Consider the following 12250-nt stretch of genomic DNA (forward strand, 5'->3'; position numbering starts at 1 on the left):
GCCCGCCTCGCGACTTGTGTACAGCACGTCAGAGATGATTGTTTTCGGAGGACATCACAGGCAGATAGCCAGATACTGCCATATGTCAGTTCTCAGAGCAGCAGCATATGCGTTCGCTCTGTGTTATCAGGCAAGAGATTGATTTCTGTGTCCATCTTGTTTGCCCTTCCCTTTGTGTTTCAAAGCTCAATTTAGAGAGGCCTATGATGTATTGACGCACACACCGTGAATTACCCTGCTAAAAGATGCAAGCGTACAAAACATCTTGCAGAAACGGATAGGCTCTGTCCTTCCATTTGTGACGGTGGCTTGTTGCCGTTCAGGGCACGTCCTCATTGTGAGGCGGCGTGTGATGTCTCACAGAGATGAGTCTAATGTTTGGCAGCCAAACGTCTGACTGCAGCGGCAGTAACTAGATCGAGCTGCACCAAAATAGGATGTCAATGGTGACTAATATGAAAAAACTATTTGCCTTGTGGCAAAGCTTTTTTCTCCCCATCTATTCACCTTGCAAACACATTCATCACCGAGCAACACAAGAAGCGAGCTACCGCCATCACTCTCAGCAGCAGAAACCTGACATCCCGCTCCACACATACACACTCCTTTTATCCACTCTCCCTCCATGAAGCTGGGCCTTTACTTCATTACCTCGACAGGCCATTTGTACGTCTCAATGCTGCACATCTAATTAAGAAACTTGCTTAATTAAAAAAGAGGCAATAAGCCTTTAATGGCGACTAAAATAATGACTGTCAGCGAGGGACCCAGTAATGACCAAATGAAAAACGTATACATTGTAGGGAACGGTGTGCACACAGTACTCCAAACGTTCAATTGCCGTCTGAAATTCTCAGCGAGCTGCAATTGTTTGGTCAGGAGGACAAACGGGACAACCAGTGACTGTAATGGATGAAGCTTTATAAGCCACCTTGGCTGTATTAGTTCTGTTCTCTCAGCCATCGGCAGCCGAGCGCTGTATCAGCCACTAAAGGCCTTGAGGAGAGGAGGCACGTCTCCAGCATACAGAGGAGCATCTAGATAAATGCCAGCGGGCCGCAGTCGGTTATCTCCCCATAATGTTTTGTGACCATTATTATGCTAATCCATCCACTATGATGTACAATGTAGAGAGTTCAGCGGCATCAGATGGTTTTAATATTGTCAAATGTTAAGCTTTTGATAGTAATTGTCAGACATTTGACTTGTTTCCCCTGCATGTAACAAAAAACAAAACCAGAAAGGGAGTCACATTTAATTGCTTTGTTTTGAATTTTGCATCGCTTTGTACAGATGTGCAAGATAAGGATGAGGAAACACGAAGATGTCCGCACTAAAACGTCACTGGGCATGTTCTGGCTGATGAAGGTCTATTTATTAAATGTATTTTAAAGGTTAAATATTCTGCAGAAGCTTGTTTTTATGCTTAAAGCTGTTTTTCCATCTCTCTGCTTGCACTGCCAACTGTACCCTTACCTTCTCCTCTCACTCTTCCATCATGTTCTTCTATCTTTCTTTGTTGAAACAGACACTTCAAAATGCACAGTATGTGTTAGGGTATGATGCATAAAGCTGCTACTTCGCGCAGCATTCTGGAATGAAAAGTTGTGAAGGTCGACTTTTAGGTCTCAAGATGCTGCTCGACAGCGACGCCTACAGAAATGCTGTGGTAAAAAGAGACTAGATGAAATGGGAAGCTGGTAACTTTCCAGTGGATTTACATTCCAACCCTCAACCATGATCATCTGCAGTGGACTGGAAATGAAGCAATGAGATCACAAATACAAGCAGCTGGGAACAAGCTCACTTTGAAGGCTGGAGAGGGACTTGATCAGGAAGAACTTTCTGGTAGAGGTGGTGCTCATTTGCATCACAAACAGCCATCAGAGGCGTTTTAGCTTCTGATGGTATTTAGGAAAGAGGACGCCATGGGGCAAACCTAGGACTTGCAGGAGAGAATATACATCCTGAGTCTCATGGGAATTTAAGGAAGTCCAGAATTACATGATTGGAAGCATCACCACAGAGGTTTTAGTTGTTTGTTTATCTTGGGTATGGTTGCCAACTAATTTTCAAGCAACCATTTTGACGCCTGTATGTCTTACAGCAGCTGCTCTAAAGGCATCTGTATTCTTCTTGTTACCCATTTCTGCCCCCAGGCAGAGAAAAAAAAAAAAACAGTGGCAGTCCTTCTCTGCAGATTTTTTCCAAGACCGAGTAAAAAATGGATGGATCAAGCACCTGATCTGGGTCAAAATCACAAGCAAATCACGGCTAAATTAGGTCATTATGTCTGGTCAAACTTTCATGCACATCCATCCATGATATTTTCTTTCTTTTCTGTATGAGAGGCATCACTTTACCTAGCTGCATGCAGCATTTACACCTGGTGATGGATAAACCAGTTGGGGATTGATGTGTATGTGGATTTAGAAATGAAGGGGAAAGTTACTGACAAACTTGTAGGTTTTAGCCATAGACTGTATATAAAAGATGGGAGGAGCCTTCGTGAAGACACCCATAGATTTCTGAAGAGCTGAAATGAAACTCTTTGGGCGGTTACCACTGTTGCCATCTTGGCAGCATCTATTAAACTCTGACCTGTTTTGTACAAGCGGCAACCTCCGGCGGTTAAAAGTGAAGCCTATGCGGAAGTGCATAAAACTGCAGTTCCCCCTTCATCCACTAGGGTGCAAACAGAGCAAATCCCCATAGACTCCCATGTTAAAAAGACCAACTTCACAGCAGAAACAAACATGTTTACAGCCTGGATTAAAAATCCATTTTCGGTTTATAGATCAGGTTTACCTTCATGGCAACTGTTGGGGGAGTGGATTTTTTTCTAACTCGCCCGTTTAAAAGTAATTTAATCTCGAAGTTCGTCATATTTAGGGGTGTGTCCTTTTGATTGACAGGTGCCAATCTCCGGCTTCAAATAAGAAGAACAACCGTGGTTTTAAGACGGTTAGCAACGTGACTTAGCTTTAGCCCGCTTAGCTCCCTTTGCTGGTTAGCTCCTATTAGCTCAGTTAGCTCAGTTAGCTCTTAGCTACAGGCAGCTCAGAGTTCACTCGATGTCAATCATCCACCATGACGCTCACAGCTCTCCTCTCAGCTCCACCTCTTTGCCCATATTTGTATTTTCCGGGTGAGACGATGCACATGCCCCTGCCAAAATGGCGATGGTAGGAACCGCCCACCGAGCTTCAATTCAGCTCTTCAGAAACCTACAGGTGACGTCACGGAGGCTACATCCATCTCTTTATGTACAGTCTATGGTTTTACGTTTACTTTGTGGGATTGGGCTCTGATCGAGGGTGAGGTCACCTGAGATGCAGGTAGGTGTTGTATGCAAAGTAACTGCAGTTCAAAGACTATCTGATATTGTAACAATGTGGCTACAGTTACTGTAGACGGTAACAGTGTTTGTGAGAGCTAACCAAGCTAACCCTAAGACAACAGGAGCTAACCAGCTGACGGAGGTAGCAAGGCTAAAGCTAAGCCATATTGTTGACCAGCTAAAAACTGTGGCTGTGCTACATTCTGCCTTCTTGAAGTGGGATATCAGGTACCTGTCAATCAAAAGGACACACCCTGAATTATGCAGAATTTTGAGATTGAATTATTTCTAAATGTAGGAGTTAGAAAAGTAATTTCACACAGTTGTCATGAAGGTAAACCTGACCTAATAAACCTAAAATGGATTTTTGAACCAGGCTGTAAACATGTTTATCTCTACTGTGAAGTTGGTCTTTTTAACATGGGAGTCTATGGGGATTTGCGCTGTTTTGGAGCCCCTAGTGGATGAAGGGGGGAACTACAGTTCCACGTAGGCTTCACTTTTAACCACCGCAGGTTGCGGCTTGGTTTTACCTCATCAAAAAGTTCTTATCAATTCAAGCTATTCACACATTTCTAGGAATTTTGACGTTAAACAGGTAAGATAATATCTGAGATAAATAGGATTCATTTCAAAATAACAAGGCAAGGTGTATGACCTGGTCATCTGAAGAAACGTTGACTCTTTGCTTAGACTATTGTTAATTTTCCGCAGAAGCTTGAACCTGTGATTGTATAGAAAATGTGCAAGAAACCAAAACAATTATCTGTTGGTCACGAAGTCTACATACATTGTAGGGATCCTGCAGGACTGGACAATGAACTGAAATGAACCCTTTTCTGCACACGGTAGAGAAAACACAGCCATGAATCATGAATTCCATGTTTCAGTTTCAGGTTCATCATGAAGGTTTTTACTCAGCAGAACAATCAAATTAATGCTCTTGACAGGGAAAATTAGTGACTAGCCGAGTGGAAAAGGTGATTTTTATCTCTGTATAATGATAATCGTCTTAAACATTTGTGGAATCACAACAGTAACAGAAAGGTTCTGCTGTTTTCCCTTTCAGGGAGCCATGATCTGTGAGAGCGATCTGGTTTTATTTGTGCCATTAATCATTGACTGAATAAGTGTGACACAGAGAAAATGATTCATTTGCTGGTTAACCTGCAGCTAACAGTGACAATAATGACTTTATTCTAGGACTGAAAATAAAATATAAGAGCGTACAATATTTTTTACACCGATATTGTGTGTGATATAGATTTTGTTAATGCTGTTAATTTTACTAAACTGTAAAAAACAGTTTAAAAAAACTTTAATATTCTAGCAGCTGGAGTACTCCCACCTTCCTCCCAAACAAATGCTGTGAAAAAAACGGGAGAAAAAAAAAAGAGAAATATTTTTTAAAAATTAAATAAAAAAGTAAATTTTAGAATAAATAAAAATAAATTGTATATTTTTATAAAGAGTCTTTAGTTTTATGTGGACTTTTTAATGTTTTCTGAAAGATGTTAGAAAGTTTACTAATAATTCAGTTTAGTAACAGTCTGGACACTTAAACCTGGATCTCACAGATCCAGATCCACCTCTCCATCATTCAAAGCTATTTGAGTTTATTTCATGTCCAAATCTGGAAATTTCTTTATTTAATGTTATTCGTTATTCCTTGCTTTATTTTTTTTACTTTAAAATCATGCTTCTTATTTTGTTTTATTGTGTCTGTAAAGTACTTTAAATCACCCTGTTGTTGAGTTGTGCTGTATAAATAAACTTGTCTTGCCTCTTCACTCTCCATTAAATCCCTGTCTGTATATAAATTTAAAGTTAAATTTCAGAGTATTAACAGTATTCACTACAAATCCTGCTGTGCACCTACAAGGCCATCCAAAACCTCACGCCTCCTTACCTTTTTCACTTCCTCCACATCTCCATACCAGCCTGTTCCCTCACATCTTCCTCCTCCATCTACACCCCCCACTTCCTAACCAATGCACCATTGGACCTAATCTCAGTAGATTCTACTCCTTTATCGTGAGGATAAGGTGCTCCTCCTGAATCAAGATGTAATGGGGATCTAGTAACACTACGGAATCGGATTTGTTTCAGAATCTCCAAGCAAAAATTTTAAAGCTCAAGCAAAAAACAACAATTAAAACCAAAAGTTTTTAAAACTTCAGTGAAATAAATTACTTCAATGAAAACTATTATATATTATTTGGTTAAATTAAGTAGTTTTGTTTGTAGTTTCCTCTTCCTATTTCTCTCTTCTTGCTCTTTTGGTTGCTCTTCACAGTCTTTGGTTTTGATTCACGATTGTTTGGTTTCATTTCTGACACAAACCTTTCATGGGCGGGCTTCAGGGGCGCATTCCGATTGGCTGGTGAGTTTGGGTTTTAATTGTTGTTTTTTGCTTGAGTTTAAAAAGTTTTGCTTGGAGATTCTGAAACAAATCTGTTTCCATAGTTAACACCTCCATCTGTAATCTTTCAACAACAATTTCCAAACTAAATAAAAACCCGATGAAATGGTCACAAAGCTGTTAAACTGTCCTACATTGTGTCATCTTCATGAGAAGTCGGTGGGGTTGTGCTAGTTTTAACTCTTACCAGGGTTTGCTTCTGGCTTTCTCAATTTGAAGAGATGTTCCAGCATAAGCAATATGCTACTCCAACATCCATTATTAGCTTAAGTGCCTGTTTTCCCACCTGCAACTGAACCCATCCAGTCTCTCTTTACTTGTGGGGCAAGTGTGTGTGGCTTTGTGCATTTGGCACCGAGGACAAGGACCTGATGAAATGATTTGCTGGCTTGCAAATTATAGCTATGAGTGACTCAAACATAACTATTTTTTGTCATTCAAATTGTTGACATCAGAACAGGAAGTCCCTGATTTAAAAGGCGGTCCATGTAAGCGTAAGTAGAGCAGCTAAAGTCATCACAGGGTATGCATGTGTCTCTTTCTCTGCCTTGGAAGGCTCTGCTCCAAGCAACGTTGTGTTCAGTTTGTCATTTACATCAATAAAGTGGCAGCTGATGGATAGGTAAGCACATCTGTCCACATGTCTGCAGCTAAGCTAAAAGCAAACACCCTGTGAATGCCATCTTTTGGCCGTCTTCTTTAGTGTCTGGCACAAGAAGTTAGGCATTCATTTCAGCTAATGCACACACACACACACACACACACACACACACACACACGTTATATTTACATACACACCTTTTCTTGTTGATGCAAACTGGGATCCAGCGAATGAATGAGCTAAAGCCCAAATCCTCCACAACTGTCCATGACTGGGAGGTTGACTAGCCTCATCCAGCACTTGCTAACCGGAATCTCTGATAATTAAAAGAGAGATTAAATAGTGTTTGTGTATTTTATAGCAAATATTCTACATAATTCATGACCAGAAGCAGGCAACTCCGGTCAGTTTGGGCCGAAGTCCTGCAAGTATTAGGAGTTTCCCTGCTGCAACACATCTGACTCAAATCAATGGCTGATTAGTAGATTCGTGCAGAGTTCAATGTAAAGCTTTGCGCTAGTCTGCTAAATAAGTCTGATGTGTGTCAGGTGTGTTGCAGAAGGGAAACTGCAAACACTTGCAGGACTGCAGCCCACACGGACTGGAGTTGCCTACAGCCTCCAACAACTGGAGAAAACGAAATGCTTGTCCTCAAGAATTTAGAAGAAGCATTGATGTGTAGAAAAATTAGTCTTCATCTTTGTAACAAGTCGCCACAGCGGTTACAAGACTAGAAAAGCTATGTAGCCAATTATATTAAAAAAAAATTAATCATGACCAGATTTTTGTTACCTGATTTTTCCTTTAAGGAAAGCCATTTTAATTTGAGATGATGCCATAATTTTTTTTTTCTTTGCTGTGCTTAACATGCTGTATAAATACCTAGCAGCCTGACTTTGATATGCATGTAAATACCTTCATGAATGCTAATAGCATCTTTACAATACAAAGCAAGGCGCTCAAGAGGGTGAAGGAGCTTGAGAATCATGTATTTGCTACATAACAGATGGTTACGCGGGGCTGTAAATTTCCTCACACAAGGCCAGCAACTCTGCCATGATGTGACCCAGCCGCTGAGGAAAACGAGGGGGAGGTGAGATGGAGCAAGATGAAGTCAAGGATGAGCGTTCACATCGTGTGGTGTAGGCTGAGAACTGATTATTGGGCTCAAGTTCAACAGCTTTGTTTTTCCACTGCAGTGAAGTGATAATCAATGCCTGTCCATCACTATGGGAGGGTTGTCAAAGGATGAGATAATAGGAGAGTAAAGAGCCACAGTCAGGGATGTTGTTCAGTGTAAAATGGCAGCAAAGGTCATGACCTTCATGCCTGTGAAAGAAGTCCCGATTAAACTCAGCCCTTGATGATAGAAGCACATTCTCCATTAGTGTGATCACAAACAAAAGGGATTAGAAAAGCAAGGACGGTATCTGTGGAATAAAAACACACTTTCTCATCCTCTGTGTGTTTTACTCTTGTGAATCAACTTGTTTTCAAGTTAAAAAATTTAAAAAAATGAGATGAGACACATTTGTTCTCTCAGGACATTGCAAAAGTCTCCAGAGTCGATTTACAGACTGAATGTTGGAACAAATGTAAAAGAAAACATGTCAAATCCTCATTAATCAGCTTTTCACTGCTCACATTCAACAGATTTACATCTATTTGTCAAGGATGTAACAGGGCTGGGACTCAAATGCACGAAACCGATCCAGGGAGGAAGAAAACAAGGTTTATTTAACCAGAGATAGTAGCGATACAAAAATACTACGGCTTAAATGCGTTCAAACTCGTAAAATGAACTGACAACAAGACAGAAAGACAGGGGAGAATATATGCAGGTACTAATGAGGTGAAAACACCATCAGGTGTGAAGAATCAGGGAAGAAAGGGCAGAAACAGACAAGACTGGGCGGCGCAAGCAGACCTGAAACAGAAACAGGGGTATGTGATCAAAGAAAAAACATAGTAAGCACAAGATATTTACCATAAAACAAAATAAACACCGAACAGAAAACAGGGATCATGACCCATTAAGCAAATGAGAATATGTTTCTATGTAAAATCTTATACTGGAAAATAGAAGAAGAGCTTCACTGGATCCTCTTTAAAGCAAGAAATCCAATCTTTATCTGGCTTTAAGTCAATTAAATTAATCTTACAAGTCGAAAAGGTCTAAATGGTCCAACAGTGTTCAACTTCAGTGTCTTTCTGAGGAGAACTAGTCAGAGCTTTTAGCTTCAGCAGATCTCATCAAAGAAATGCCATAAATTAATCATAATGTGTGTGAAGGTAGCTCAACAGGCTGCTTTTAAAGGCATGCAACCACTGGATGGATGGATCATTAGAGAGGAATAGAGGTGAAAAATGTAAGAATATGAAAAAAAGAACAAGAATCTAAAACACAACTTTTTAGTTACAAGTTTCTGACGTCAAATCTCTGCGCTTCTTTGTTTTTATGGCACACAGACATTCAAGATGTTCATTCTATGAGCACTTGTTTTCCTTCAGCATCTTAAGGGTTAAAATGCACACTTCCCAACTTTCTATCCAGGCCAAAGGCACGAGTCAACACACACACACACACTGTTCTGAACGTGCACAGTGGTCGATTCAGAGAAGAAGCCGTAAAAGAAATGATTCCTACCGGTGTGTAGCAGAAGGCCGTCATTGGCCGTAAGTACGAAGAAAATACATCGTTTTCTTCTTCAGATGTCTTGTGAAGCTCAACACACACCAGTTTGTCCAGTTTCTGGACTAACAAAACACTTACAAAACAAAGAAATGTCTTAAAGACAAAACCATTATCACAACAAATTTAATACAATGTTGACTATCATGTTACCTTTTGCTCTCCCCCTCTCACACACACACACACACACACACACACACACACACACACATTACCATGTAGTTTGTCTGCTAAAAGCTGCTCAGTACTGTCGGCCTCCATGATAAACAGTTTCACACAGCACTACGTATTTGAGTGTTCGGACAACAGAGCATTAATGGGTTTGTGAGTGCTGTTTTTAATTTCCCATGTGGAGGCAGGGGGAGTCCGCCCCCCTGACCCTGGCGTGTGTCGGACAGCCCCCTTCCAGAGCTCAGCAGAGAAAAACGGCCTTATTAGCCCAGTTCATTAAAATCATTAATAGTCATGAAATGAGAGGCACCAGAGTCCAAAAGGCTTAATGCTCCATCCATATTAATTAGACGCCCAGAAATCTGAAGTGAGGGGAAACCAAGGCAGCTGCAGCTCCTGGTGCAAGCACACACACAGACACCAACACACACTTTCAAGCAACCTGCCTGCTGTGGCGTAACCTCTTCACACTCCTCTACAGCGACTGTCAGCTGACACCCTCCTGCTACTACTCCCGATTTAATTCTGTTCTAATTAAAACTGATCACATTAAGAAACTGATGTAGTTAATTAACTGGACTCTGGCGGAAGAGCTTTCCGTTACATCTGACGGCTGCGTTGTAAAACGTATCCTGCTGAGGAGAGGAGCGCTGCAATGTGATCCCACCACAAGCACCCCTATTTCCTCTCCCTTCACTCTCCTTCCCTCGTTACACGATGTTTTAGTTCTGTTTAAATTTACTAAAACTCTCATTTGTCCTTATTAGAGTCATCAAGAAAGATAACATCTTCAGTCGAGTCGGTCCATGCACTGCAGCTTCTTGTTCTCTTGCAACATGAGAGCCTTTAAAGGTGAAGCTAAGTAGGTTATGGCTTCTCAGTAACATCACCAGACAAGCATAGCTCTTCTTTTTTTAAAATAGGTTATGTAATCTGTAAGCATCATGCTCTTATATCTCAAACACTCTTTCAGTGTTTCAAACTTTGTGTGCATCTGAAATGCAAAACAACTGCAGGACACAAAGTGGGTAAATCAGCTGAGAACCTGAAAAATCTGAAGGTTTTTGCAAGAATGTTTGCAGAACCAGTGTGCAGGTAATGAAGCCTGAATTATGTGCAAGTTTAGAGGAAATAAACCGAGCCTATGCAGAACTCAGGCTAACAGGATGCATGTATAAGTGAGGTTAACATTTATAGGGGTACTGTGTACCTCATTCATTTCTACTTGGTTTTAGAACAAAATAAGTCTGATAAGAGGAAAAGAAAAATGGGCAAAATATGAAAAACATAAAAATAGGGATTCTTTTCACAATAAAAAAAACAAAACCCTTAACCCTTAAAACCCTGACCCAATTTTTAAAAAAGGCAAGAAAAGTCTATAAAGTCTTTATTTTGGCCATTTCTCCAAATGTAACAAAAAAAATTAACAGTTTTTTCAGGAGGATATTTACCATTTATTATTATTCATGTCAAACTTATTGAAGTTGGCTTCTTGTTGGTATCAGATTGTGTTTAACGGGACTTTGACTTTACCAGAAAGTGGTGCAAAATGTCTCTGTAACTGTATTGTATTGCATTAAATAAATAACGTTGGGCTTTAAATGGTTAAACTACTGAATTGATACCTCAAAGGGGTGCATAGCAATGGCTGCCCTAAATAAAAACAACTTTTCTGAGTTTATTCTGATTTTCTGCACAGGATTTGCTCTTTTGGTGCCTCAGACTTCCAAATGCTGTTTATTTGAGCCTCTCTTCTGCTCATGTCTACATAGTTTCATCCTATAGATATGAAAGGGTCATTTGCTCTTAAACTAAAGAACTGATTCATTCTTTCATTTTTGTGTTTCCATAACTGACCCCACCAAATCAAGCAGATTTATTTCAATAATTTCCTATATGTTGTTGAGCTACAAACAGTGTTTGTATATGCAAATGATTACTTGGTGCAGGATGTAAATGAATTAAGGGTAAAAGGTGACAGTTTTTGCACTTTTATGCAGCCTTGTGAAGACTGAGATTTATGAAAGAAAACAATTTGTTTGCACATAAACCTGCCAGTGGCACACACATTCCTGTGTATGTGCTGGCAAACAGTTTAAATCATGACGCTACACCAGGATTCATGCATCTGGCCTTGGACATTGTTAGGATGTCTGAGTAGCAGGTCTGGAATTTGTTTTCCAAGGTAGAAATCCTAAATTACCTGCAATCATTAAGCAGTGAAGTGAGGTGATCATCTTTGATCTGTGGCATTGAAATGAGCCAGTTATGTCATTTTTACTCCAAAGTAAAGATATTACATCACACTTTCCAAACCGATGAGCATAATATACATAAATTCTCCTTTTCACACAAATAAATGGCTTTCTATAATAGTTTCCTCCTCATTTTTTATGCATGCTTTTATTCTTGATGCATTTGGCTTGAAAACACTGCTGTCCCCCTCCTCCTCGATGCCTTTTCTCACTCTCATCCTTCTCTCCTTTCCTTCCTGTCCTTCCTCCTCTTTGTTCCCCTCTCCCTGTAATCGCTGCCTCCCTGTCTCCCTCGCCAGCCTCCGACCACACGGCACTCTTGCTAGCAGTTAGAAGTTATGGTTTGTGGCTGGTGAGCTGACAGCGCTACAGCAGAGGGCGAGATAAGGCTGTGACCTCTCTGGCCGAGGAGGATGAGGTGAATACATTTACTCCCTGTGTGACGGGAGGTCGTAGCGGTGGAGATGAGGAAGAGGAGGGAGATGAGGGGGTGGGTTGTGCTGTCCCTCGGTACCTGGCCCCACTACCAAATCTGCTGTATCTGTAACAAGGTTCAGACAGCCGGGAAGGGGAGAGGGAGGAGGAATGTGGGGAGGCTGGGAAAAGGAGGAGGAATGGAGGGTGGGTGCATGAGGTTGAGGGGGTGTGTGTGGGTAAATATAAATGAGTGTGTATCGTCTCTTCTTTTTCCCCAAGGCCTGATATTGGATGATGTCCCAAAATCAAGGCCTCCTGCCATGAGGCCACGATTCATCACCCTGAATAGATC

Source organism: Telmatherina bonti (assembly GCF_933228915.1).
Source record: "Telmatherina bonti genome assembly, chromosome: 1".
In the NCBI taxonomy this organism is placed as follows: domain Eukaryota; kingdom Metazoa; phylum Chordata; class Actinopteri; order Atheriniformes; family Telmatherinidae; genus Telmatherina; species Telmatherina bonti.